Source organism: Salvelinus fontinalis, unplaced genomic scaffold (assembly GCF_029448725.1).
Source record: "Salvelinus fontinalis isolate EN_2023a unplaced genomic scaffold, ASM2944872v1 scaffold_0670, whole genome shotgun sequence".
Taxonomy (NCBI): domain Eukaryota; kingdom Metazoa; phylum Chordata; class Actinopteri; order Salmoniformes; family Salmonidae; genus Salvelinus; species Salvelinus fontinalis.
Genome location: NW_026600879.1, coordinates 43193 through 50176, shown reverse-complemented (window position 1 = coordinate 50176; position 6984 = coordinate 43193).

Genomic DNA, 6984 nt, shown 5'->3' with positions numbered 1-6984 from the left:
TAGCTTCCCCACGCCCATGCCCGATATGGGGGCATCACAGTAGGGGCCCAGGTCAGTAGGCACCGGCCTAAGGGATTTATGGAGCTTTTCAAAAAAATGTCTGGACTTACCCTCCACCCGTGCACCTGGTATTATTTTTGGGTTACCAGGTGCCCGCATTGAAATCGAATGGAAAAGGACTTTTAAGGGCCTGCCCACGCCCATGCCCGATATGGCGGCATCATAGTAGGGGCCCTAGTCAGTAGGCACCGGCCTAATGGATTTATGGAGCTTTTCAAAAAAAGTCCGAAAATATTCTATGTTGAACTAGGCTGGAAAAACGACAGAGTGCCCACTTTTGGGTTACCAGGTGCACGCATTGAAATTGCATGAAAACCACTTTTAATAGCTTCCCCACGCCCATGCCCGATATGGGGGCATCACAGTAGGGGCCCAGGTCAGTAGGCACCGGCCTAAGGGATTTATGGAGCTTTTCAAAAAAATGTCTGGACTTACCCTCCACCCGTGCACCTGGTATTATTTTTGGGTTACCAGGTGCCCGCATTGAAATCGAATGGAAAACGACTTTTAAGGGCCTGCCCACGCCCATGCCCGATATGGCGGCATCATAGTAGGGGCCCTAGTCAGTAGGCACCGGCCTAATGGATTTATGGAGCTTTTCAAAAAAAGTCCGAAAATATTCTATGTTGAACTAGGCTGGAAAAACGACAGAGTGCCCACTTTTGGGTTACCAGGTGCACGCATTGAAATTGCATGAAAACCACTTTTAATAGCTTCCCCACGCCCATGCCCGATATGGGGGCATCACAGTAGGGGCCCAGGTCAGTAGGCACCGGCCTAAGGGATTTATGGAGCTTTTCAAAAAAATGTCTGGACTTACCCTCCACCCGTGCACCTGGTATTATTTTTGGGTTACCAGGTGCCCGCATTGAAATCGAATGGAAAAGGACTTTTAAGGGCCTGCCCACGCCCATGCCCGATATGGCGGCATCATAGTAGGGGCCCTAGTCAGTAGGCACCGGCCTAATGGATTTATGGAGCTTTTCAAAAAAAGTCCGAAAATATTCTATGTTGAACTAGGCTGGAAAAACGACAGAGTGCCCACTTTTGGGTTACCAGGTGCACGCATTGAAATTGCATGAAAACCACTTTTAATAGCTTCCCCACGCCCATGCCCGATATGGGGGCATCACAGTAGGGGCCCAGGTCAGTAGGCACCGGCCTAAGGGATTTATGGAGCTTTTCAAAAAAATGTCTGGACTTACCCTCCACCCGTGCACCTGGTATTATTTTTGGGTTACCAGGTGCCCGCATTGAAATCGAATGGAAAACGACTTTTAAGGGCCTGCCCACGCCCATGCCCGATATGGCGGCATCATAGTAGGGGCCCAAGTCAGTAGGCACCGGCCTAATGGATTTATGGAGCTTTTCAAAAAAAGTCCGAAAATATTCTATGTTGAACTAGGCTGGAAAAACGACAGAGTGCCCACTTTTGGGTTACCAGGTGCACGCATTGAAATTGCATGAAAACCACTTTTAATAGCTTCCCCACGCCCATGCCCGATATGGGGGCATCACAGTAGGGGCCCAGGTCAGTAGGCACCGGCCTAAGGGATTTATGGAGCTTTTCAAAAAAATGTCTGGACTTACCCTCCACCCGTGCACCTGGTATTATTTTTGGGTTACCAGGTGCCCGCATTGAAATCGAATGGAAAAGGACTTTTAAGGGCCTGCCCACGCCCATGCCCGATATGGCGGCATCATAGTAGGGGCCCTAGTCAGTAGGCACCGGCCTAATGGATTTATGGAGCTTTTCAAAAAAAGTCCGAAAATATTCTATGTTGAACTAGGCTGGAAAAACGACAGAGTGCCCACTTTTGGGTTACCAGGTGCACGCATTGAAATTGCATGAAAACCACTTTTAATAGCTTCCCCACGCCCATGCCCGATATGGGGGCATCACAGTAGGGGCCCAGGTCAGTAGGCACCGGCCTAAGGGATTTATGGAGCTTTTCAAAAAAATGTCTGGACTTACCCTCCACCCGTGCACCTGGTATTATTTTTGGGTTACCAGGTGCCCGCATTGAAATCGAATGGAAAAGGACTTTTAAGGGCCTGCCCACGCCCATGCCCGATATGGCGGCATCATAGTAGGGGCCCTAGTCAGTAGGCACCGGCCTAATGGATTTATGGAGCTTTTCAAAAAAAGTCCGAAAATATTCTATGTTGAACTAGGCTGGAAAAACGACAGAGTGCCCACTTTTGGGTTACCAGGTGCACGCATTGAAATTGCATGAAAACCACTTTTAATAGCTTCCCCACGCCCATGCCCGATATGGGGGCATCACAGTAGGGGCCCAGGTCAGTAGGCACCGGCCTAAGGGATTTATGGAGCTTTTCAAAAAAATGTCTGGACTTACCCTCCACCCGTGCACCTGGTATTATTTTTGGGTTACCAGGTGCCCGCATTGAAATCGAATGGAAAACGACTTTTAAGGGCCTGCCCACGCCCATGCCCGATATGGCGGCATCATAGTAGGGGCCCAAGTCAGTAGGCACCGGCCTAATGGATTTATGGAGCTTTTCAAAAAAAGTCCGAAAATATTCTATGTTGAACTAGGCTGGAAAAACGACAGAGTGCCCACTTTTGGGTTACCAGGTGCACGCATTGAAATTGCATGAAAACCACTTTTAATAGCTTCCCCACGCCCATGCCCGATATGGGGGCATCACAGTAGGGGCCCAGGTCAGTAGGCACCGGCCTAAAGGATTTATGGAGCTTTTCAAAAAAATGTCTGGACTTACCCTCCACCCGTGCACCTGGTATTATTTTTGGGTTACCAGGTGCCCGCATTGAAATCGAATGGAAAACGACTTTTAAGGGCCTGCCCACGCCCATGCCCGATATGGCGGCATCATAGTAGGGGCCCAAGTCAGTAGGCACCGGCCTAATGGATTTATGGAGCTTTTCAAAAAAAGTCCGAAAATATTCTATGTTGAACTAGGCTGGAAAAACGACAGAGTGCCCACTTTTGGGTTACCAGGTGCACGCATTGAAATTGCATGAAAACCACTTTTAATAGCTTCCCCACGCCCATGCCCGATATGGGGGCATCACAGTAGGGGCCCAGGTCAGTAGGCACCGGCCTAAGGGATTTATGGAGCTTTTCAAAAAAATGTCTGGACTTACCCTCCACCCGTGCACCTGGTATTATTTTTGGGTTACCAGGTGCCCGCATTGAAATCGAATGGAAAACGACTTTTAAGGGCCTGCCCACGCCCATGCCCGATATGGCGGCATCATAGTAGGGGCCCAAGTCAGTAGGCACCGGCCTAATGGATTTATGGAGCTTTTCAAAAAAAGTCCGAAAATATTCTATGTTGAACTAGGCTGGAAAAACGACAGAGTGCCCACTTTTGGGTTACCAGGTGCCCGCATTGAAATTTAAAAATACTCAGGAAAACGACAGAGTGCCCTCTTTTGGGTTACCAGGTGCCCCTATTGAAATAGAATGAAAATGACACACAAAGAAAAGGAATCATTGCAAACATGTTGTATTTATTTAGAGTTATTCATGGAATGATTTGTCCCTCAATTAGTCTCCGAGCCTGGCTTGCATTATGAGGCAAATTATGGGACCGGTAGTAGCGTGCCTGCGTCTCCAGGGAATGACACATGTGGTCAGCCACAGTTCCACGGTCTGTAAGCGACCCAAGATTAAAGTTCAATGTGGCAATGCTTCTTCGAATTGTACCAAATGTCACTTTCCTTCCAATGCCTAACTCTGCAAAAATCTTACCCACAAAATCACAGAGATTACCGTATGGTTTACCACAGCATGTGAAAAAGAAGAGTGTTGTTTCTGGGGTCATTCCACTCAGATGAGGCCTGATCCGATGGAATCGTTGAAGCCAAGTGTATTCCTCATCAGATATAACTATTCTACACTCCCCAAAGCTGTAGTTAGTTTTGTGGCTTGCTACAGTCATTTGATAAACCCCACTTTCCCTGGTTATTTCATTGAAATCACTCTCACCGAACATGGTGACTGGGGCTCGTCGAGTGCCATTAAAAATGGCCAACCGGCTGGACATGAGAGCAGCAAACCTGCGTCTGTCAGACGAGGTGGCTCGGACTTCCAGCCTACTGAGAACAGAAGGAATAGATGCATTACTATGGTCCAAAAATTGTTTTAACTCCGCAGCGCTGAGCACCTCATCCCTGCAGCGTCTGCGAAATTGTGCCATGTGAGTTGCCAGGCTCTGCCTAGAATCCCTGTCTATCTTTGCCAAGCAGAGTAACAATTTGCGAATTACACTGGCTTTAGCTTGCAGACCATTCGGCCGGAACTCAACAAGATATTTCAGGAAACTTCTAACATCTGATCGGTATAGTTTTAATGTGGATGGTGCTAAACCACGGCCTTCACATGTCCGGTACCACTCATACACACGCATGTAGTTGCCCAGAAAACACAGACCTTCATCGGATTTGTCCTCGGACATAATGCGGAGGAATTCCCGTACTCGGGACATAGTGGTGTTACTATTGTCTATTCTTTTAACTGAAGGGTTAATACCCTTAATATAGGTAGCATAGTCATTCAAAATTGCATCCCTCAAACCTTCAGTTGTGGACGGCACACCACCGCCGCCTCCATCACTTTCGCTATCGGTGGAAGGCGACATGACGCTGCATTGCTCCCTCGGTTCCGAGCATTGCTCACCGGTTGACTGCACCGCCGCCTGACTGGTTGACTGCACCGCTGACTGCTCACTCTCGCCACCCGCATGCTCGTCTCCGGACAGCTCACTTCCAACGCCGTTGCTAGCCTCCATACAATCCCATGTGCAGGCCTGCTGTATCTCAGTCGAATTCCGGCTAATTTTCACAGCATGATTCCATTCTATAGAAGCGGGATTAAGTCCATGGACAGTCTTAAAATGTTTGTCTATCCGCAAAAGATGCGTCTTGTTACAAAGTCCACAGTCATGTCGTTTTTGTTTGCTGTCCATAGCTAGCTTCTCTCTCCTGCCGTCCTGTGTGTATGTTTGTTAGCTTCCAACGGTCGCCTAATCAATGGCCTAATTATCACCAGGTATGGATACAGGTGCGGCGCGAGCGGGGCACGGGCGGGGCAGGGGCGGGGCTGTGGCATAGCTCTGCCCTGCTTAGGGCTATAGACATGAATTGTTATGCCGGAAAATAGGCACATTGAATGGGATACAATTAATTATTTTAGCCCCTATATTGGGCTCACAATGCACCTGCCACAATTCATTAAAATAGGTGCCATAGGTGCTGTAAGTGACCAAAGGCCCATAGCTATGCACTGGTCATTTTTAAATATTTATAGGCTATACACATTAAATACTTTGCCGGACAAGAGGCACTATGACTGGGATTCAATTCATAGAGCACTGCCCTTGGAGCCCACAAGCTCAGATGCCACATGCCACATACCACTTCCACATACCACAATGCCACTTCCACATGCCACTTCCACATACCACAATGCCACTTCCACAAGTGTCAAACGCCCCTTCACCAAGTGCCAAACGCCCCTTCACCAAGTGCCAAACAGCCCTTCACCAAGTGCCAAACAACCCTTCACCAAGTGCCAAATCCCCCAAACTAAGCCCTAAAACTAAGAAGGTCGTGAATTCCAAATGCCGTGCCACAGATGCCAAAAGGTGCCATACCCCTGTCTGGGTAATTTTAATGCATTTTTTAAAAAAAAAAGTATGCCGGGCAAGAGGCACTCTGACTGGGACAACTTACGTGTGCACTGCCCTGTGGCATTTGGCATTTGGCATTTGGCATTTGGCATTTGGCATTTGGCATTTGGCCGTTCCACAGATGCCAAAAGGTGCCATACCCCTGTCTGGGTAATTTTAATGCATTTAAAAAAAAAAAAAGTATGCCGGGCAAGAGGCACTCTGACTGGGACAACATACGTGTGCACTGCCCTGTGGCATTTGGCATTTGGCATTTGGCATTTGGCATTTGGCATTTGGCATTTGGCCGTTCCACAGATGCCATAGGTGCCATACCCCTGCCTGGGTGATTTTTATGCAAGCAGAGGGGGGGTACACACATTAAATACTATGCCGGGCAAGAGGCACTCTGACTGGGATACAATTATGTGTGCACTGCCCTCTGGCACTTGGCATTTGGCATTTGGCATTTGGCATTTGGCATTTGGCCGTTCCACAGATGCCATAGGTGCCATACCCCTGCCTGGGTGATTTTTATGCAAGCAGAGGGGGGGTACACACATTAAATACTATGCCGGGCAAGAGGCACTCTGACTGGGATACAATTATGTGTGCACTGCCCTCTGGCACTTGGCATTTGGCATTTGGCATTTGGCATTTGGCATTTGGCCGTTCCACAGATGCCATAGGTGCCATACCCCTGCCTGGGTGATTTTTATGCAAGCATCCAGGTCTACACTTACTAAATACTATGCCGGGCAAGAGGCACTATAACTGGGATAACATTATGTGTGCACTGCCCTCTGGCATTTGGCATTTGGCATTTGGCATTTGGCATTTGGCATTTGGCATTTGGCCGTTCCACAGATGCCATAGGTGCCATACCCCTGTCTGGGTAATGTTAATGCATTTTAAAAAAAAAAAAGTATGCCGGGGAAGAGGCACTCTGACTGGGACAACATAGGTGTGCATTGCCCTGTGGCATTTGGCATTTGGCATTTGGCATTTGGCATTTGGCATTTGGCATTTGGCATTTGGCCGTTACACAGATGCCATAGGTGCCATACCCCTGCCTGGGTGATTTTTATGCAAGCAGAGGGGGGTACACACATTAAATACTATGCCGGGCAAGAGGCACTCTGACTGGGATACAATTATGTGTGCACTGCCCTCTGGCACTTGGCATTTGGCATTTGGCATTTGGCATTTGGCATTTGGCATTTGGCCGTTCCACAGATGCCATAGGTGCCATACCCCTGTCTGGGT